The sequence below is a fragment of the Corvus hawaiiensis genome, chromosome 11, assembly GCF_020740725.1.
Source record: "Corvus hawaiiensis isolate bCorHaw1 chromosome 11, bCorHaw1.pri.cur, whole genome shotgun sequence".
Classification (NCBI taxonomy): Eukaryota; Metazoa; Chordata; class Aves; order Passeriformes; family Corvidae; genus Corvus; species Corvus hawaiiensis.
Window position 1 is genome coordinate 18,123,310 of NC_063223.1, and position 21,844 is coordinate 18,145,153.

Here is a 21,844-nt window from a genome sequence, read left to right on the forward strand (position 1 = left end):
CCCAGTGGGTGACATGCCAGCACTGCTTCCGAAGTTCTCCTCCCAATCTGGGACAGACAGAAGGCAGCAAGAAGTTAGCTGGGCCTCTTTGCCCCTGATGCTGCTGCTCAGGAGGGTTTCAATTACTGCCAGGTACTTCATGGCTTCTGCCAGGGGGCTGCTGTGGCTTGCCCAGGGCAGGTGGTTGTAGCTCTCATGGGTCACCAGGCCCCGTCACTGAAATCAGGCAAGGAACACGTTCACCAGTCCTTCCAGCAGCACCAGAGTGTGCCAGGGTGTGATGGAGCCAGCCCAGCCCCACAGCAGGGAAGGACAGAAAGGCACAAGGGTGACAATCCAACTCACATCCTGCCAGAGCTTCCCCACTGCTGAGCAGGTGTCAGAGGAATGTACTTTGCAAAGTGTTTGTTCAGTTTGGAGTAACTTCTGTTCTTTCCCAGGATATTCTTCTCTTCAGCCTGCCTGGCATAAAGTGGGGAGGGATTCAGTGTGAAGCCACAAAAGCAGTCTTGAGGAAGAAACATATTGCCTTCTGTCTCCCAGCCCAGAGATTCAGAGGGAAGGGGCTGTCCATGGATGTTCCTTCAGGTTCCTTGCATCCTGGGCAAGGCAGCATCCCTGGGTGCTCAGGGACTCACCCTTTGAGTGAGGTTCTGTTTGAGTTGGCTGCCACTGATCCCAGCCTGTCTTCAGCTCACAGATGCTTTTAACTTTTTGGGGAGGGGTCGGCATGGCCAGAAGCTGCTGAGGACACTGCCATGATTCAATCACATCATGCTCAGGGCTGTGTGTAAACACAGCAGGGAAACCAGGCCACATCTCAGCCCAGCTTGGCTGCCTGCCTCGAGGTCTCCATCACCCAGAATCTGGAGCTCACCTCTTTTTCCATTACCTCTAAGCAGCCGTGGTGAATGTTTCAGTGATATTTCCTAAAAATAAAAGTGTCAACAGAAAGAGCCATTTAATAACATGAGTCTGTGCATCTTTGGGCCCTGAGCAACCAACAAGCTGGGAGGATAAATGCCGAAATAGCCCACGAGTGTGAAGGTAAGAGTCCCTAACTGCCCATGGACCTGCTCTCCCCAGCATCACCTGTGGCAGGAGAGCTGTTTGAGGACTGTTTTCCCTTCCTCCCTAGGCAAATAGCCAGTTCTCTCCAAAAACAGTCCATCTGTCTGTTACCCTGCTTGACAGAAAAGTCTGTATCCGGAAACAAGAAATAAAACTTTTGTGACCCTGCCAAGATTCCTGTACTGTGGTGGTGTAGGGACCAGTTACTGTTCCATCACTCACAGGGGGTGTTAATTTTCTGTTCTGGCTTTCATTGGGAAAGGATATAGGCACCCTGTGTTAGACAAGGCTTTGCTAAGCAGGAATGCATAAACCCAGTTCATAATATCCTTAAATATCACGAGTGGCGTTGGATTCAAAACTCAGGAGGTGTCTTGACAGCAGCACAGGAGAGAAACCAGAGAGCAAATACTTTGTGCAGCCTTTTGGGGAATGAGTGAATGAGCCAGAATGTAAAGGTAACAAAATTAGCTCCTTCTGGCAGTTCAGGAAATGTTAAACCCCTGCAATCCAGGTTTTTGGGGAATAACCCTACTTGGCATTCTTGCCTGCCTTTCTCAGGCCCTCATCTGTGGCCATCAAAATCTTTGGCTGGATCCTTTACAAGAGCTGGGGACAGGAGCTTCTCCCCAGCAGCTGAACACAGATGGTGAATTCTCAAGTAATGAAAGCATTAACCCATGTATGAGCTGCATTAACCCATCTTTTGTGCCCCATCTAAGTTAGCAGGTCTAAAGGATGTGCTGCATGCTCACGGAGCCCAGCTCAGTACAGGAACAGGGCATCTGAGGACATCAGGAGGACAGTGAAAGCCTTGTCATACAGCCTAAAGTCTCACAGCAAGTGTCTATTAATAAGCCGTGCCCACGCTTCCTCCAGGTATTTACAGTGCCCTTTCTCCCTGTTAGCTTTGAAAACCACAACTCTGTTCCACAGAGCAAAGTCCTTTTCTTTTAGTGATGCATTTGGTGCCACAAGTGCGTTTGACTGGGGCTGTGTGCTGGTAAAAGCCTTCCTCATTTTGGGAAGTGAGCAGGATTTCCCTTTAAAAATGATCTCTGTCTCCAGATGAACAGTTCCAGCCTGTCCTCCGGGAGCCTCTGCTGTGGAGCCAGTGGCTGGCTGGTTTTAATGCTGGCTGAGGAGGGGAGCCACTGAGCCCACGAAGTAGAGTGGTGACAGCATCAGTCCAGCCAGCAAGGTCACCTCCCCCTGGGCAGGTTATGCCAGGGAAAGAGGGACAGGTGGGGATTCCCAGGTGCTTGGAAGGGGATCTTTGGAGGCTTGCTAGTGTATGGGGACCCCCAAAAACTGTGAAGGGTGGATGGTTTCTTACCCTCGCCCAGGGCAGAGCTCCTTGTGCCACACTGACTCTTGGGCAAATAATAATAAAACTGGCATAGCTGCAAAATGGGGCCCAGCTGACAACTGGGATAAGCCTGGCCTGCGAGTCAGGTTGGGCTAGAAAGGCAAGGAAAAAAGCATTTGCAGCCTAGGGAAACAATAGGAAATGAAATGGGAATTGGGACCTCTGAGTACCTCCACCTTTCCCCAAGGACAGCTCTGGGGGTGTAGAGAGCAGTTCCCAAAATCCAGCGTCTGTTATAAGTCAGCTGTACCCTCTGAGAAATGTCTTTTTGCTGTTAGATGTGCAGTTGCTGCTGGAGTGATTCCTTCCTTTCAGCTGGAGCTGGAGACAAAGGACAGAATCATTGGTAATGAGCTATTTATGGAGAAATTGATCTTGATTTGCATCACTAATACAAGGCAAGATGGTGCCATGACTTTCTTTCCATGGTTAAGGACAGCACTCAGAGGACGTTGAGATCCTTGAGGTCCTGTGAGTGTCAGGAGCACGTTTCAGCATTGCTGGGTTGCAAGAGGAGAACCCAATTTGCCTCACTGGAAAAACAGCCCCGCAGAAACCGCAAGAACTCGTCGTTCTGGTCAGGCCCCTGGATTTTGTCAGGATTTTTTGAATACTCCTTCACATTTAAAATTCCCATTGAGCTGTCTTGCAGTTTGCAAGGCAGATTGGGATGGTGCAGGTAAGCTGGCAAGCGGGATTGCCCCAGAGCATCAAACTGTATTCAATTAGCCCCCCGTGCCTGCAGGAACATGGTGCTGGCAGCTCATCACCCCTCCTGGTAAATTAGATATCGCACGGGGGCTTAGTCACACTGGAGAAGTACAAGGCTCTCAACTTGCTGAGACAAATTTCTCCCAGCTTTAATTAGCCGTGAGATGCTGAAGTGCCTGAAGCTCTCTCTCTGCCCATGTTTACACTCTGTGAATCAATACAGTTTGGACTGAGGTCTCCAAATATTTGCAGTTAGCAAATATTGCTCTGTTTTGCCTTTCCAGCTCTCTGCAATTAGCTGGAAAACACTGGTTTGTATCCCCAGTCTTTTCAAAAACAAAAGGGTACATGTTCAGGTCCCAGGACTTCAGTAGGAGAGCCAGTGCTGCTCATCCAACATCTCTGCTGTGTGCTGGCTCGGTGTCACCCCTGAAAAGAAATGAGAGGAGGAGAGGCTTCCAGCACCCCGAGGCTTAAGCAGGGAGCACTTGGCAGGAGCTGCTAACACAAGTGAAGGATCCCTTAACATTTGAGAGTTGATCCTGTCTTTGCTACGTGGTTTTTTTTTCCATTTGAGGACCCTCTCTCCTTTCCACATCCTCTCCCCTCCCCTCATATTTCTCTTAGTGACCTGATGACATCCAGGTAACTGAGGTGCCATTCTGATGGTGGCATGAAGGTTCCCATCCAGCCAGCTCACATTTGCGGGTGCTGGACTTTTCCCTTCTTATCTGACAGCAAATGCACTGAAAACCTTAAAAATAATCTGCATTTTAACCATGGTCATGCTAAACAGCTTTTAGGATGTAGTAATGCAAAAGATGCAGTGATGCAAAGACCACTATTGGCAGTTGTTAAATAATTGTGTTTAATTTTCAGTAACAAAGCACACGAAATCCATGTCACATAAACTCTGCTAAGGGTAAGTGCTGCTTTCCTATAAAAATGCACAACATTAATTTAAAGATTGGAGGTCTGCTGACCCTCAGGTTGTTGTACAACCATTGTTATGTGTAAAAACGGATGTGAGAGGCAGCCCAGGTGGGTTTACATGCTTGTGCTGGCAGCAGAGAGCTGCAGCTGCTCGGTGGGGATGGATGGGTTTGAACACGCCTGGCACAAAGGCACGCGCTTCAAAACCTCCAGCTCATAAGGACTCATCCCTGCTCCAGGGGCTCTGTCTGAACCTGACTGCAGTGAGCTGTGCCAGATAAGGCTGGGACACTCACCCTCATCTTGGCTGCTAGTGACTGTGGCACTGACTGCCAGCAGTGGCAGTGGCCACAGAGCCCTGGCCGGTGGCAGCCCTGCCTTGGCACTGGGGAAGCAGCCCCAGCACAGCAAGGGGGCAGCTTGGCTCCGTAGCAGGGGAGAGGAAGAACCTGTTTGGCTCTGATAAATTATGCTGCTCTCCTCAAGCTAAAATGGAGCTTGAGCTGGTACTTCATTTCTCCCACCCAAGGCTCAGAAAATGGAAGCTGTGGTTGCTGGGATGTTTTCCTTTGCCAAGCCTCTGCATGGCTCAGTTTTAGCAAAAAGTAAGCCCAGCCCCTGAGACATCTGTGTCGAGGATGTGGTCCTTGGTAATGGTTCAGCATGTATATGTAAGCCAACACAAGCGACAGGGGTGCAATCCCATTGCACAGCCTCATGGGTTTCTGCCTGGGTTATAGCAGTGTGAAGGAAAAGAGGGGCAGGAACAAGAAGAGGAGACAAGGAGGTGACCCTGCTGTCAGGAGAGCAGAGGCCCAACCCTGCTGCTGTGGTTCATCAGGGTGATGTGCTCGTTTGGACCCTCCATCCAGCACTAGGTCCAGCATCTGCTGGGAGGTGCTGCCCAGCCCATCGTGCCCGGCCAGGTGCTGCTGTGACAGTGGAGCTTTGTCATTCACGTGGTGTTGCACCTTGGAAAGGCGTTTGCTGTGTGTGCTGTTGGTTGTGATACTGGGGATTTTAGAGGGTTTTCTCTTCTGCAATTACCAGAGGGGCTGAAAGGCACAAGTTCTGTAGTATGTGGTGTTTTATCTTCCATCTGTCTCTGGGCTGGAAGAAGCCAAAAAGGGAGTAGAGGATTGCATTTACCCCTTCTCCCAGCGTGGGTTAGGAGAAGCAAAATGATAAATCAGGAGACATTTCAGCACTTACCTCTTGTTTTTACAGAAATCACTATACATTACAAGTGCCTTTGCATATTTTATAGCACTTTAAAAAGCCAGTGTAGCTAATCTGGAAGTTGGCTTGTTCAGAGAAACGCAAAACATGTGCAGCCATAAAAATCCTTCATTTGATGTCAAGCTATTGCATTTTCAAGTGTCTGAAAGGCAATCACAATTATGCATCCAAAGAGTTTGCCTTGACTCACCCCAGCTCCTCCTGGCTGGTGAGAACAAGATCAGCAGAGCTTCTTCAAAAGTTGTGTGGAGTTGTTGCCATATGGGACAGATGTTTTGGTAACAAAGGCAGCTCCATCCAAGGGCTCACCTTTCGAAGAGGGGCAGTGTGTTTTTGAGCAGCTGGGAAAGGAAAGGTAGTCTGGCTGAGAAGGGCAGAAATAAGCCAAGTGACACCAAAAGGTTGGAGGACTAATGATCCTGGAGGAGCTGACATCCCTCTCACATGGAAACATGGCTCATGGAGTTTTGGGGTTGCAAAATGCTGTCCCAGCTCTGGGAGATGGTGAAGGGTTGGATATTCGTAAGTTTTGTCTCCTCTGGTTCTTGCTACTACAAAATCTGTGGGAATTTGTTATTTTTGGAAAGACTGCTTCTCTCGATCAAGAGGTTTAGCAGTTACTGGTGGTATCTCTAAGATCTGAATATGCATGCACAGATACTCAAGGTGATCACATAAACCCTCATCCCATGGAAAACCAGACAGAAAACTGCCTTTCCAAGTGCTTGACTCAACTGTCACTCTCAGGACTGTTCCCAGGTCCCCTTTTTATCGTCACTTGGACATTTGCTGTGCTTGATTGCTGGAGGGCAGTGTGGGGAGGACAAATGTTGGGGTTAATAGTAAGGGATGCTGCTTGTCTCCAAATGTCTTGCTCTGCCCTGATCCAGGTGATGACCAGGTCATCTTGGTCCCTCTTCTGCTGCAAAGAGAGCTTGGCCAGGCCTTATCATGTTACCAACTTTAGAAATTGTTCCATCTGTGGAAGGAAAGCAGTCTTCAAATGGGGAAGGGGGTTGGGCGTGCTGGGTGTGTGGGTCCAGGCAGGGGGACAGCTGAGGGCTGGCCCACGTGGCAGTGGCAGCCTGTTCAGCTGGAGCAGAGGACAGCAGTGAGCTGGCAGTAGCAGTTGGTGTATTTCCTGCCTGTAACCTACTTAAGGGGAAAGCTGAAATCTGTTGCAGGAACAAGCAGCCAGGAGCATTGGATGCTGCTGGAAGGAGGAGTATGATTCAGCCACCTGAAGGCATCTCCCTGTAGGAGAATTACCTTCCCTATAAAGCAGCAGGCATTGCTCTTAAGTGTTATCAAGCCTAAATCGGTTCCCTAGGTGACATCCCGGTAAGTGGATTTCCCAATTAAGCACATCCCGATTAAGTGGGATGTACTGTAATTACAGAGTGCTCAGCACTAGGAGCAAATCAGATCCGTTTGCAGCAGAAGGGCCAGATTGAAGCTCTTCCCCAGTCTGCAGTGGGCTGTACCCAGGCATTTCTGTAAGCATGGATGTGGGCAGGCAGGAGATGGGATTCTGCAGCCACCCCCGCCATGCCAGTCAGCGTGCTCCCTGCAGGAGGAAGAGGCTGGGAGGAAGCCCTGGTGCCACACATTTTAAACACTCTGATAATGGGAGCATCCTCCTCTTGAGGTGGCACTCGTGTCTCCTGCTAGTCCACAATCTGCTGGATGAAGCCTTTGCTCCTGCCAGAGAAAATACCCATTAGCAGAGATGGCTGCCCCCGCCAGGCAGACAGTACAGAGCCAAATCCCCTCTGCACAGCCCAGGGCAGCTGGCTTTTCTGTCGTGGCTCCCTGCCCATCCTTCTGACTTCCTCTTCAAAGGTGTCCCACTCCCAGCATGAGGCCTCATGGTCCTGGAGTCACACTGGGGCTACTTAAGCCCACTCCTCTAAAGCTTTGTGGTTCCCAGCTGCTACCGGGACATCATGGGGGAGAGGAAGAAGATGCTCCTTTGTTTTTTGTCTGTTAGTGAAAGGAAGAAGAACAGAGCATTTACTGCCTTGGACGGGTCAGAGCATTTTTAGCTGGATGGGGATATGAAATCTAACTGGAGACCTTCTGGTAATTAACTGGTCAAGGCAACAATTAAACACTGGAGATAGGAGGTCAAGTGTAGATGGGGTGCAATGGGAGGTAAAATCTGTGTCAGGAGGGGTGTGAGGAGCATGACCACTTTGGAACTGGAGCAGAACTCTAGATCTCGAATATGGACCCTCAGACCAGGCCGGTCTCTGGTGTAGAGCCTGTTTTAGCACTCTCAGGGTTTACCCAGCTGCCTCAGGTTCCTTAGTTTTCCCCCTTGGCCAGGAGGTGATCAGGTGATGCAGCACACTTTCCCTCGGGGCTCCCAGTCCCCTGGGTCATGCGCATCCGCATCCGTGGCACTCTCAGGGGTCCTGTGCCTACAAGGCAAGATGGTCCAAAAGCTCACACCTACCACGCCCTGTTCTTCACTGGGGCTACAGGGCAGGGGCAGGAGCCTGTCAGCTTCGCAGGGGTGAGACCTGACATTTTTGGGTGACACCTTACATTTTAGGGCGACCTGTTACATGGCTTTTAGCTGCAGACAGAACATTACAGCAGGACAGCAGGGGAAGCTGATGAGCTGCTCCTGCCTTTGAGGAGGTTATCCATGTGGACATGAATTGGCTCTGTCCCATGTGGATGGATTCACACTCCCACTCGCTGGGCTGACCCCACACCACCGCAGCTCCCCGAGCCCCTCAGTGATGCCTCCTTGCCTGCCCCTGTGCTTGTCCCTCTCTCCCCCAGCAGTTTCCCTGCTCCCACCAGGCTGCAGCGTCCCCACGATGCCCATATCCAATCCACCGATGTGCAGCACTCTGTGAGTGCAGTGTCTGCGCTGCTGTGCCACCCCCAGGCCCTTGCATTGCTGCTCCTTCCATACTGCTGGTTTTGCAGTGCCACCCACTGGCAGAGGCTCTCCAGAAATCCTCATCTGCAGCTTTCCTCTGCCACAGGTGATGCTCCTAAGATGAAATATTAGAAGTATAGCTCTGGTGGGTGTAATTCACAGAGTATTGTCCTATGACTGCTGGTCCTGGAGATCTGGAAACCTTCTGGCATCCTTTCCTGTGTATCTCAGTGTATGCTGAGCCCAAGCTGCAAGGTCACTCTGTGGGCAGAGTCCCGGGTCTCAGCTCGGGCTGTTTATGTTTTAGGCAACTCATCCTGTCTCACCCCAAAGGGCCATCCAGCCCCGAGTCCTGCCTGCAGAGTGGTGGGGCAGGCAGGAGCAAGGGGGTTCCCCTCTCTGCTTGCTGGGTCTGCCAGATTGGTTTATGGAGGTTCTGCATTCTTGTTGCCCTGTGCAGGATAAAACACAAACCCCTGGCTGATAGCAAAACCCATGCTGTGCAGGAGGGAGCATGAATTCCAGCTGGGAGTGTGCGCCCAGAGATACAGGCTTGGGAACTTGTGGGAGAGGATGCTTTGGGGCCACTTCATTTAACAATTGCTAGGTCTCCCTGAATTTTCCTTGTCCCTGTCTGACCCCATTTACAGTCTTGTCTACATTGCCAGTCAAGAAACAGGAGGAGAGGCAGCAAAGGGACAGAGCAGTGCAGTTCTCAGGGTTTGAGCATGGTGACTGCCACATGCAGGGGCTGCTGCCAGCCTGGTACCCCATGGGGCAGCCAGAACCAGCCCCTGCCCAGCTGTGATTGCCATGTCCATGCAGCAGCAGTGCACATGGATTGTCAGGAGCTTTCTCCCCAGCCTCCCAGCAGGCAGGGAGTGCTCGTTTTAAATACAGCCTGACAAACGGCATCTTGGGGGCGTCAAGTCCTGGAGCAGTGTCTTCCGAAAAGTATGAAAAGGCGCTGGAGGGGAGCCTGGCACAGCCTCCCAGATGACAGTAATTAAAGGCTTTTGCACTCAGGCACTGGGAGCTGCTCCTCTTGCAAATTGGCCTTGATTGAAGAGGAAGAGAATGATTAGGCTGAAGGGGAGTGATGGGGGTGGCAGGCGAAGAAAACACGGAGGTAAGTCTCAATTTGTCTTCTGATTTTTTTTTTCCCTCTTCCTCTCTCTCAAACAGTGTCTGTGTGGGTGGAGGGAGCAGTGCTCCAGCTCCACACAGCCTGGCCTGGCTCTGCCTGAGTGCTCCGGAGAGGTTAAGCTGGAAAGGAGCAGCTCTGCTCTGCTCCTGCCCATGCAGTCCCAGAACATCACCCAGTGCTTCCTGCAGCTGGCGCTGTTCTGGAAAGCTCTCCCAGCTGGACGGCACCAGCGTCACCCATCCTTTTGCAGGGCTGGCAAAGCAGTTAACCCCTGACCTGTGTTATGTTACAGCCATTGCTCCCAGTGAGGGCTGTACCACCATACTCCCGACAAAGTCCAGGGGTTACAGATCTTGCCCCTATTTTAACAATAAAGAGGATATTGATAGATTCAGGTTTTGCCATGATATGTATTTTAGACCCTTGGCTTTTATTAAGTTATCTGAATATATTTAGGTTCAGTGCTAAGCCCTGCATCAGCATGAGAGGTTCTTGAAGGGTAGACGATGGCATTACAGAAATATGCTCCCTTCCCTTCCTGAAGCTGTGTCCCTTCCCAGACTCACAATCACCGAAGATGTCCCAGCTCTGACTGGGGTCCTCCAGGGAGCAGTTTGTGTTGAAGTACTTGGGGAAATTACTGTGCTGTGAGCACGGATGCTCCAAAGCCAACCAGATGCTTCCCCATGCAGGGCCAAGGAACTGGTCCAGAATTCAACCAAGAGCCTTTGGCCTCCAAGTCCAGGCTATTAACAGTCGGGTAAAGCAACTTAGCTCAGGCTATGTCAGGACAGAATATCTCTTTTGTCCATCTGTGAAGGGAAGTAAACAAAGAGTTGATTGAATGTAACTGTAAAAACTCTGACAGTGAGTTTTTGAGCAGTCAGCCTTGCTCAAAGAAGCTGCTGGCCCAGTCTGCAAATGGATCCTCCTGTTTGGGTCCAGTCCTGCAACTGCCAAGCCCAGCGGCCAGACTCCTTGTGGGAAGATGGGGAAGCAGGCCCATGGCTCTGCATTTGGTGCTTGGTTAATATTTGGATAAGTGGTGAGCTGAGTCTAGTGCAGCAATTGCGTTTGTTATAGGGCAATAACTCTGCAGGGTTACCATGAAATTTGACACAGCTTATGTGAAATTCAGGCTGATGCAGTGGCAGAGCAGCAAACCTTTGGCAGGAAAACACCCTGTTGTGCTGGGACAAACCTTGAATCACAAAGGTGATGTGATTGTAAAAGGATAGATAAAGGTGCTTTACCTGCTGGCTCAGGTGAGGTGTGATGCCCAACTGCCTCTGCGTGCTCTGCCACAGCCCATTCCCAGTCCCTGCAGTAGCACTCAGCCACCCTCAATCCTCCCTGGCCTTTCAGAGGGGAAGCTGCTTGCTGAAGGGAGCAGGGCAAGTGAAAGAGGCACAAACAAACAACCCACTCCAGCTCCTTCAGCAGCAGAGGCGGTTCCTGCGTGAGCAGGGCTCGCAGCACCAGTTCACTCAGCACAGCAGTGTCTGTGCAGCCAGACCCCCATGCACAGCAGGCTTTGTGCTCTTGAGGTCCACTCAAAAATATTCTCAAAGCCCACAGATGATCCCTGAGCTTTGCATCTGGCCTCAAATACTCTGCTAAACACTTGCAAAACCGCTCGCATAGCCACACTTGGGAGCGTCACAGGTGTGAGCACCTGTCTACTGCCAGGGGAGCAGCTACCTGATGTTGGGGGATGAAAACACCCCAGTTCCATGCAGCCAAGTGGGATCACACTGGCATTGAGGGGGGATCAGTGGCACCACGTTCAAGTGGGGCTGGATGCTCCTCTGGGCAGGGTGTGCTGCTCGTGGTGGTCGCACCAGGTTGCTGCAGGATCATATCCCAGACTGGTTTTCCTTCAGAAGGTGGAGAAGAAGAGAGCACACTTTCTCTTCCAAAGCAGAAGTAAAGCTGGATTCTCTTTCCCCCCCAAAACACCCAGGTTTGGTCCCTACCCTGCTTTGCTAATGCAGAGAGCAACAGCATCTTGCAGCTCCTTCCTATCATCCCCATTTAAACCATCCTGGATCCCAGTTTCCAACAGGCTCATCAGTGGGTTCATTTGATTTTGTCCCAAAAAAAAAAAAAAACAAACCTCCAGAAAATAATTTTTTCATTTCCACATGCTCCCCCACAGCTGCCTGTAAGGCCTGTGCTGTGCTTGGCTGCAAGAGGTTCCCTGAGGCTCACAGGGTTGGGCTGCAGAGGGCGGAAAGCAGGGTCTTTAACTCCCCCCCCCCAATGCAAAAGGCACCTTTGTGGCCCTGCTGCTCCTCTCTGCAGATTATGCACTGGTGTGACTCGACAGCAGATGACAGAGGTTAGGACAAGGCCTGGGATGGCTGGGATGCTGTTGCCATGGAAATCACCCGGTGTCTGGAATAGCAAGAACAAGAGCAACTCAAAAAGTAATGATCTGTCACATCGATTAAGGGGAAGTTGGAGGGATTTTGTTTGGGGAAAACCTCGTGCTCCAAGTAATATCAATCCATATGCCACATCTCCCTGTTTGCCTTTCCCTGAAGGGCTCTGTCAACAGGAAATAATCTGATTTGTTTTGACCGAGGGTTTCTCCAGGGAGCAGCGACACGGTGCCTGCCCATCAGCTGCGCTGCACAGCTCTGCCATCCTGCGATGAAAGGCACCAAGTCAATGCAATATTCATTCACTTCCTCTTCCCTCCTTCATTCATTTCTTCTTCCATTCATCTGCTTCATTCACATTTCCCCGGCACTTTAATGAGCAGTGCTTAGCCCCTGCAGCCTGAAGAGCCTTCCCCCGGTGCTCTGTGCTGCAGATGGCTGGCTGCAGGCTTAGTGATGCTGCAGGGCACAGCTCGGGGTGGCTGGAGCGGGGGGTGTGTCATGCCCAGCTGGCACTTGGATCTCTAAACCCCCCACAATACCCCCTGGGTTGTGCTGCTCCATCTTTCACATCTTGGTGATTTCTCTTTGTCGTGATTTCCATCTCACCCAGCTCCTGTCCTCTCCATGGGAGCCATTGTGACACCAATATCCATGCCCGTGGCAGCCCTCCTGGGGACAGGGGGTGGCTTGGGGGCAGGTGGCATGGCTGAGGAAGCAGAAGGGAGCTGAGCAGGGAACGGGCATTGCTGGAGCACTGGTGCCAAGCACTTGGTGCTGGGCCAGAGCCACAAGCACAAACATCCTCGGGGCTGAGTCACTGCCCACCTGCTCCTGCCACGTTGCTGCCTTTGTGGCACTTGAGGAACATGGGGTGACTTTGTTTTTTCTCTGCCCCATGTCCTGCTCTCAGAGACCAATTCTTCAGAGGCAGGTGGGTGATAGCCCCTGCATGAGCTCCAGGCTTGGGCCAGGGCAGCAGAGCTGTGGGCCAGCAGACACAGGGCAGGCAGCCAGACCCCCGGTGTGAGTCACTTGGGCAACAAGAGGTCACAGCCACGTGCAGAAGCAGGAACAGGGGGCACCTGTACCAGGCACAGGCAAGCTCCTGGTTTTAGGAATTTTCCTCAGATAAGCATAGCTCAACCTTCCCATTGGGTTGAGATCTAAGTGCCAGTCTTGGGCACTCATCGGGTGTAGATGGGGGGAACAAGCACATCTGTACCTCAATGCCCTTTTATAACTACCCCAGAAAAAGTTTGTATTTTTCCCCCACTGATATGCAAACATTTCTCTTGAAGAAAAGAAAATGCCTGGATACCGGCTGGGTAGAAATCCAAGAAAGATTAAAAGAAGAAAACCAATTTTCCTATTCATGATCTCAGCAGTGAAGAGCAACCCCTTCCTCCCCCAGCCCCAATCCCCTCTTGCTGGGAGTGAGGGTGAGCTGTGCTCCATCGCTCTCCAAACAGCCAAGTGCATTTCTGAAATGCAGGAAGCAAACAGAAAACATCCATTCTCTGTATAATAGAGAAAGCTTTCTCTTTTGTTCCCTGCTTTTTATCAAGTATCTGCTGCCATTATTGTTACTCACTGGGTTATTACCTCCGAGTGGCTACTTCCACCAGCACAAGCTGGTTTATTGTCTGCTCAGAGCAATTATGGATTGGGATAATTCCTGCCATGCTGTTTCATTGTGGAAGGATCCGCTGTGTTCCGTGGCCAAGGTAACTTGAGGTGATTTGTGCTGCTGAGTTACCCATCAAGTTAATTAGGAGTGGGTGGCTGGTGCCTCACTGTGTGCGGGGACAGAAGGAGTGGCAGAGGCTGAGCCCAGGCATCTTCTCAGTATTCAAAGGAAAGTTTGTTCAGTGGAGCAGACACCAGGTTAGGTGTTTTCCTCGGACTAATTCATCTTTATTTACTGGTTGACAAAATGTTGGCCAATGCATCCTCCCTCCAAGGGTGTGGGAGCCCATTGCTCGGTGTGTGGGGAGCACAGGAGTGTCCCTGCAGGAGGACTTGCAGTCTGGTGGAAGACACTCACTGTCTGGCTCAGTGCTCATCTAGGAGGTCATTCATTTCCTCGTCCTGTACTGCAAAGACAAGAGGAGGAAAGTTCCTTGGTCTGGGCAGGATTTCCCCTTAGGAACTGCCTCACCTGGCTGGTTGGAGAGGAGAAATAAAATGAAAATGCTTCTCTGAAGTCTGCAATCAAGACCCTGTCCTGATCTCTGTGGAGTTCAGAGCCCCAGTGCTGTCATGCTGCCTCTTTGAACTGGGGGGAGTTTCACCCCAGGCAGGAACACCTGGATTCATGGCAGAGGGCTCAGCCTGCAGGTTGCAAAAGTACCTGGTTATTTTCATTCCTTTGATACTTGATCTGCTATCGAAACAACTTATTTCTTTCTCTTTTACTTCCTAGGAATCCCAGCAAACTTGCCACGGGCAAGAACATTCATTGGTGAGGCAGTGCCAAACCCCCCGAGCTGTCCATACACAAAGGGGTCGGGTCATCCCTCGTGCAGCCCCCCAGCTGCAGCAGGGCTTGGCACAGGGTTTCTGCTGAAGATGTGAGGGTTTGGTCCTGCAGGAGCAGCTGCGTGGGTTTTGCAATGCAGATACTCAGGTTGGTAACAATGTGTTTATACATTCACTGTGCAATAAATAAACACAAAAGTGTGACACTTTTAAGCCCTTGCTAAGGCAGTGACAAACGTGTTTTTCCCACAGTTAGTAACCTGTGGATTAGGAAGCCATGGTTTTTATTTATTTTTAATAGCACACCATGAGGACAGATTAGCACAAAACTATAATGCCATCACATGGTCTCCAAATCCTCTGTGCCAAGACCCCATCCAGGTTCAGCACAAGCAGCACTGAGCTTTTCTAAGGAGGTTTGATGGTAAGAAGTGCTTTTCTTGCTGGCTTAGAAACACTAACGAGCAGGGTTGAATTTCTAGAGTTGTATGTGTGCAGAGAACATTTCAAAATGGCATTGTTCAGTTATTTACCCCACTTTTAAGCTTGGACTTCAGAAATCTCTTGGTGTCTGGACTGCACCTGACACAGAGCAGTCCTGCTGGACCCTCTTACCAGAGCTCTCCAGAGCTTACCAGAGGTTTTGATGCTCAGCTCATACCCTGGGCCAGGCCAACATTTGCTCGTTTCCCAGTATTTTCTTGAGCAGAGCATGGCTTCACACTTGCTTTGCTATTCAATCCTGGCTCATCTGAATTCTCAGATATCCCTCCTGAAAGAAATTGATGGTTCAAACTGATCAGAATGGGCACAAAGATTTCACTCCTTTCCTACCACAGGCTGGACCTTAGGAAATGTCATTTGGGAGTCAGGACACAGTAGAAAGCCACCTCCCTGCTGTTCCTCTGCCTCTGGCTCAGTAGAGTCTCTAAGGGTCTGAAAGTCTGTCCTGAAGTTTCAAAACAATCCTCCTTGTGTTCTCCCTTATCGGTCTGAGTTCCCAGAGCCACGGGACATGGTATGTGGCCCTCAGCATCTGGGGACCTGGAGGACAGCTCTGCCTTGCCTCATGAGGGGGCAGAGAGCAGGCAGGACTGAGGCTCTGCTGCTGTCCCTGCTGCCTCCTTTTCCCATCAGCCATGGGAGACAAGCTCCCCTTTTCTGCTTAAAAAATTGCCTGGATCAAGGTTTCACAGCTTCTCTGACCATTCCAGAGTGCACTAAGGTAGGACTGATTTTCTCCATGGGTAATGTGGTGCCTCAGTGGATCATGAGATTCCAGGATGACTTGGGAGACACATGGAAGCCAACATCCACCTGCCAGCTGTGGCTGGGCTCCCTCTGTTTCCAGGTAGTTATGTCTCAGGTCCAGACAGGCACCCAGCAGGGGCATCTTGGCAGGGAACTTGAGATCTCCACCAGATGGAAGACAGTAGAGGTCTCCAGAGACTTTTCCTACATAAGGTTGTTGTCTTACATCTCTTTGCCCTCATATTTTTGGCTCCTGGCCTGCCCACTAAGCTTCTTTGCCTTGCCCCCAGCTGCTGAAGCAGCCCCAGGGCTGGGCACACTGCCTGCAGGTACCTCCTGAGTGCCCATCTGTATTCATGGAAATAATCCTATCAGGATCTGATGGCATTTGTAAATATTTGCATTTTGTGAGGAAATACCCTGTTTAAACATAGGTTGATATTAATTCCATCTTCTTCGCGTTCCCCCACATCCTTGAGCTCCGTTCACCAGCCCTGGCCCCTGAGACAGCTCTGCTGAAAGCAAATATGTCAGTCTGCACTGCACAGGGAATATTTTAAGGCTCTGAAAACAAAGTTTCTTATAGCAAAGCTGCCAAAAGTGTAACCACTGCCATACTAAAATATCCTCTGCCTCCTACATTTGTAACGTGGGAGTCTTTTATATCCTCTTTACTGTTGCTGAACCATACATTTGTATTGGCAGCAGATGTATATAGACTGGGACCTATTTCAGTGTCATGCAAAAGAGCTCTTAGGTTAAAAGATACATTACAACTTACTGGAAAGCTTGAAATTAACTGCGTGATGATGCCACACGAAGATAAGGAACCAGCAATTTTATTGAATTATGATTTTATCCATATGGGCTGAAGGTTTGAACTGTTGTTAACATCTCCAAAGGCCTCCATTTGCCAAATTAACTATTGAGGTTTTGGGCAACTAGTTGGAGACAGGAAAAAAAAGACCTGATTTAACTGTTTTCAGACAGAAAAGCACTGCCCCCTTCTACACTGTACAGGAGTAACCCAAAAAGAAGGCAGCCAAACACAGCCCCTGCTCCAGCCCTGGCTGGGCAGTGTGAGGGATGCAGGGAGGGTACAAACTTCCTTGGTTCTCAGGCACAGTGGCAGGAAAGACTCAGTTGGTCCCTATGAAGCTCTGCTGTGGTTATTATTAATAGCAAACCTATAAATGTCAGTACTTCACTGGTCAAATTCCTCTGCAAGGCTAACAGACCTCTATAGATTTAAGCAGCAGAGCCAAAGGTGTACTCAGACAGACCAGGATTTCCTTGGGTATCTGGCAGTGGCAGGCAAAGGGTTAATGATGGGAAGACACACACAGGTTTAGGGGAAGGATAAAGGACTTTTTTCTTAATATATGTTATTTGCTTCACATCTTAGTTCTTGGCACAGCGTCCCCCGCCTCTAATCACACCCTATAACTGCAGTTTAAATCAAAACCCACAAGGCTGGACCAGTTGGATCCAGTTTCTATTAAGCCATTTGAGCTGTGACTGAGCAGACTTGCTGTCACCAAGCCAGTCCCCTGCCTGTGCCTCCACATAATGAGGCTCCCGTGGCAGCCGCTGCTCCCCGCTCAGTGCAGGGGAATCCAGGAAATCCCGGATCGGGATACATCCCCCGGCACCGGCCCTCTCCTCCCCACGTAGCCAGGTGGTGAAGGATGGCCCAGCACAGGAAGAGGCTCTTGCCAGGCTGTGGAGCACACCTGAAAAACTTAGGCCATTTCATAGGTCCACAAGAAAAAAAAAAAGAAAAAACCATAAAGTTCCCAAGTTAAAGTGAAATCCTGTTTTTGTCCTTCCCTGTAATTTGTTGGGTCATTGACCCTCTGAAGACCCTGGGTGGTGGTTTTGCTGGGAAGGGCACTGCCCAGCCACAAGCGGGTGTGCAGCTGCAAAGGATGAGATCCCACCTTCTCCATGGGGCATCCCTTCTCCAACAGGCTATGGGTTGGAGCCACAGCTGATAAAATTGCCTGGGAGCCCTTTTGCTCTCTGCTGGTGTCAGTGAGGGAGCTGGTCTCCTGATTTTACAGGTCTACAAAAACACCATTTGCTCCCTAACCCTGCACACCCACTGATGCACATGAGGATATGCAGGAAACAGTCCCAGACACAATTCCAGCCACCTCTGCCCTGCCCATGGCTGCTCCCGGGACTCCTGGAACATAGGGCAGAAGGATGGAGGGAAACAATGCCTTGGCATCACTGGGCTCTGGTTTAACTCCTTTTTTGCAGCCATTTTGAATGCTGAATGAAGGAGGAAAAATAGCATGAGCCATAAAAATCCAAGCCAGTCTCTGATGTCAGATGTGTTTGAAAGTGGAATTGCTTCTGTGACAGGGAAGGAGTGTATTTACTAGCACTTCCTGCTTTCTAAACCAGTCTTTTAAAAAGCACTGGTTTGGGTGGGAAGTTTGTTTGGATTGTTTGGAAATTATTGAGGAGGGAATTGAAATTATTAATGGATTTTAAAGGGATTTTTTTTTCTTTCCCTTCATATGTCACTGAACTGCACAAGAGAGCCGCAGACTCCAAACTGTGAATGCCTGTTCCTGGACTCTGAGCTCCTGAGGTTGATTTTACCGCTGCAATAATAAGGGGAAATTATGTGGATTGGTGGCAGAAGCAAGTTATATGGTGAGTGGAGAGGAACACATCTCCAGAGCCACGTTACTGCCTCAGACAAGGCTGCAGCAGGCGACGGCGCCCGGCTCTCCCGGCACAGACGACTACAATGAATGACCCAAGAGGCCCTGGTAAAAATTAATTGAGTTAATTAATTGAGCATCTGTGGCATGGCTATTTTCTCTGCATGCCCTGGCTCTTAGTCCTCATTTCTGAGGGGAGAAAGTGTCATTGAACCAATTTATTGGCAGTGCTGGTTCTCTGAGGCAGAGGTTGTCACCCTCGGTGTCCCGTTGGCTCTGAGATACTCATTGCAGGTGCCTGAGCCTCAGCTGGGACTGGGCACTGTTTGAGCTTGTGGCAAGGTTTTCTATCTGCAGAGAACAGGGAGAAGGAAATATTTTGGGGAGTTTCTATGCTAGTGTTCACAGAGGAATGGCATTGCACTCCCTCCAACTGCTGCAAGCCCAGGATGGGACATGGTGCTGAGGGCACCTGCGTGGGGGAGGGCAGGCTGGGTGCACAGCATGCCTCAAGATTCCTCAAAAGTGATGTAAACCTAGTCCTTCCATTTCCTTTTGTTATGTGCAGCAGGTCAGGTCCTGCTCTGGAAGTCACTGAGTTGTGGATCAGCCACGTAGCTGATGGAAACACTGCTGCTGGCCCGTGGAAGGGTTTTATTTTTCAGCCAACACATACAGGAAAGAATAGTTTTATTTTCTTAGCTATCACTTTTTGCAGCCCGTGCCAAGCTAACAATGGCTGGGTATTCCTCTGAGGTTGTAAAATAAGCTCATTCATGCTTTCCTTTCTCTCTATTTGCTGTAAGAAAAATCTACTGAGCTTCTGTTTGCTTTTGAGGTGGAGCCCGTGGTATGGCACCAGCAGCCAAGCACTGCTCTGCTCAAACATGAGGGCAATGCCATTTGTGTTCCCTCAGCCACACGGGTACAGAGATAGGGAAATGTCAGTGGGAGCCTCTTGTGGGCTCCTTCTCACCAAGGGGAGCCTCCCTCCCTCCCTGCTGCCTTTGCTGGAGCTCTGTCATTTCCACTATGGACCGTGCAGGGAGCAGTGGCCACTTCCCACTGAGTCAGAGCTGAATCACCGCCCCACACTGAGCACAAGGGGCCCCAGGGCTGCTGGAGATGCTGCTTTGGTGGTGGTGGAAGCCGAGTCTGTATCAATGTGGGGATGGATGGGGGATGTTGTCCTTTGGCACATAATGGTGGCCTGTTGATATGTGGCATTGTTGGGGTTTTAGTTTAGTCTTAGGTTTTCCTGTTAAAGGAATTTTCTCCCATATGCATGTTGCTAGGGGACAAATAGCTGTACTTAAGAAAGACAAAAAGGGGAGTGGGGCGGGCCTGGCTACTCTTTTGTCTACACCTGGGTGTGGGGACAGTTCGCTCTGAGCGTCCGGAGAAAGAAGCTGCAGAGAAAGGAGCTGCTGCTGCTTTCTTTTTGGCCGTTCTTTCTTCCTGCTGGAAGCAACGCCGGGACCCCAAAAGCCGCTTTCCCTGCCCTGCTGGAGACCGAGCTGTGGCTGCCCTGCTCCGCTGCTGCTTCGAGCTTTCGCTACGCTGTAGCCCTGCTCGCCCTGCCTGCCTGGGCCTCCGTGGTTTTTCCCATCTGGATACATCTCGCCTGCCACCCGGGATTTGCGTTCGTCCCTGCCATTCCAGCCTGCTGTTCCTGAGAGCCCGGGATCAGCTGCCCAGGGGTTTGTGAAGCCTTTGTTCCATCCCTTCCCGGGATCCCAGGGCACCGGTGCCGCGTGCTCCCCGAGCTCGCTCCGGAGCGCCCCCTGCAGCCGCGGGGGAACCATCGCACCTGCCCTGCTCACCGGGAGCCGCCAGCGCCCCTGCCGGCTGCGAGCGGAACTGCACCCGAGGGGAAAGGGCCTGACAGCCGAGAAGGCTGGGACTGGGTTTGTGATTGCTGTTACTGCCATAGTTGTTGTTGTTTTGTTTGACTGGTTATATACATATATATATATATAGTAAAGAACTGTTATTCCTATTTCCCACATCTTTGCCTAAAGGCCCTTGATTTCAAAATATAATAACTTGGAGGGAAAAGGGGTTATATCTGCCACTTCAAGGGGGGCCTCTGCCTTCCTTAGCAGACACCTGTCTTTCAAAACCGAGACAGATCTTGGCGCCCAATGTGGGGCCTGAGGGCATTAAGAGATAGAGGTGAAAAAGGAATAACAGTTCCTCGATAACTTTATTTTGTGTGCTGGATATTGGAACCTTGTTAGGCAGCACTATGTGGTCTAGTTTACCCTGGTTTGGGTGGCATGTAGCCGTGGCTATATTCTTCCCCTTTGCAGCTCCTTACTTGAATATGGGTCCTCTGACTAAGGCTACCATTGCTGTTATCCAGCTTGCGTTATGGGTCGAGAAGGTGAGGAATTCATGGGTTTTTAACTTCCTCCGGAATGTGGGCACATGGATAAACAGCTATCACACACTGAGCACATGTTTTTGGGGTTATGTTAACAATGGTACCTTCTGTGAGGAAATGACACCAGGGGAAGTTTTCTCCCAACCCCTCAACCAGTTCTTTGGGCCCACCCCATCAATTTTCGAAGGGTTTAAATTCCCTCTGAATACTAACCATCTGCTGCTGATAGGCCTACTCTATTTAGCATTCAAGGATAAGTTGAGATTGGCTTGGATATCTACCCGGACACCAGCCCCAGAGACTAGAGATCCTGCCCCAGAACCTGACATGGCCCCAGAGAGTAGAGTTCCTACCCCAGAGCCTGATCCTGCCCCAGAGCCTGACACGGCCCCAGACACTAGAGATCCCGCCCCACAGACTGATACTGCCCAACAGTCCACCTCAGAAATGGACTACCCAAACTGGGTGGGGGTACTGGCAAAAGGGATGCAGGAGATGTGCCAAGAGATGGGTCAGGTGCGCCAGGGGATATGCCAGGAGATGGGTCAGGTGCGCCAGGGGATATGCCAGGAGATGGGTCAGGTGCGCCAGGAGATATGCCAGGAGATGGGCCAGGTGCGCAAGGAGATGTGCCAGGAGATGGGCCAGGTGCGCCAGGAGATATGCCAATTGCTAAGGGAATACACCTCCTCAGCTAGTGAAAAACCCTCTCCCTGCCCCAAAGAGGGTGAGTCCGATGGTGCAGCAGTGGAACCCACGGATGTTACAACCGTCCAGGCTTCAGCTGAACCACAAAGACAACCACAGCCAGCAGCAGTCGCCCCTGTGCAAAGGAGGAAGTATAAGACCAAATCAGTACGACCAGTTAATGATGATGGGCAACCAGGGCCCTCACAACCAGCAGGAGAGCCAGAGCCAGAAGTCATCACTGAGTCCCTGTCGCACGACAGTCTCCGTGCTATGCGAAACGACATTGTGCGAAGGGGGCGTGAGCCTTATACCACCTGGCTGCTTCGGGTTTGGGACCTTATGGGCACAAGTGTGCAACTGGATAGTGGTGAGGCAAGGTATCTGGGATCGTTGACCCAGGACCCAGGTGTGGACCAGATATTTGTGAGGGAGCCAGGGCCTCTCTCTCTCTGGGAGCGGCTCTTAATGAGTGTGAGAGAAAGGTTCATTCACAAAGAAAGAATGCAGGAGTATCATCATAGAATGCAGTGGAAGACACTCGAGCAAGGGATCCAACAGCTAAGAGAGGTGGCAATATTAGAGGTACTCTTTGGGAAGGATGGACAGCA

The 21,844-nt window shown here is 50.7% G+C and overlaps 1 long non-coding RNA gene across 1 annotated transcript in view; it reads left to right on the forward strand.

The window, feature by feature from the left end:
- Positions 1-19,375, forward strand: part of LOC125331476 — a 38,169-nt gene extending 18,794 nt beyond the window's left edge. Inside the window, exons 4-6 of the long non-coding RNA XR_007206066.1 lie at positions 14,176-14,379; positions 18,031-18,268; positions 18,729-19,375. This is a non-coding gene — a long non-coding RNA (uncharacterized LOC125331476). The remainder of the gene's footprint in view (positions 1-14,175; positions 14,380-18,030; positions 18,269-18,728) is intronic.
- The last annotated feature ends 2,469 nt before the right edge of the window (positions 19,376-21,844 follow it).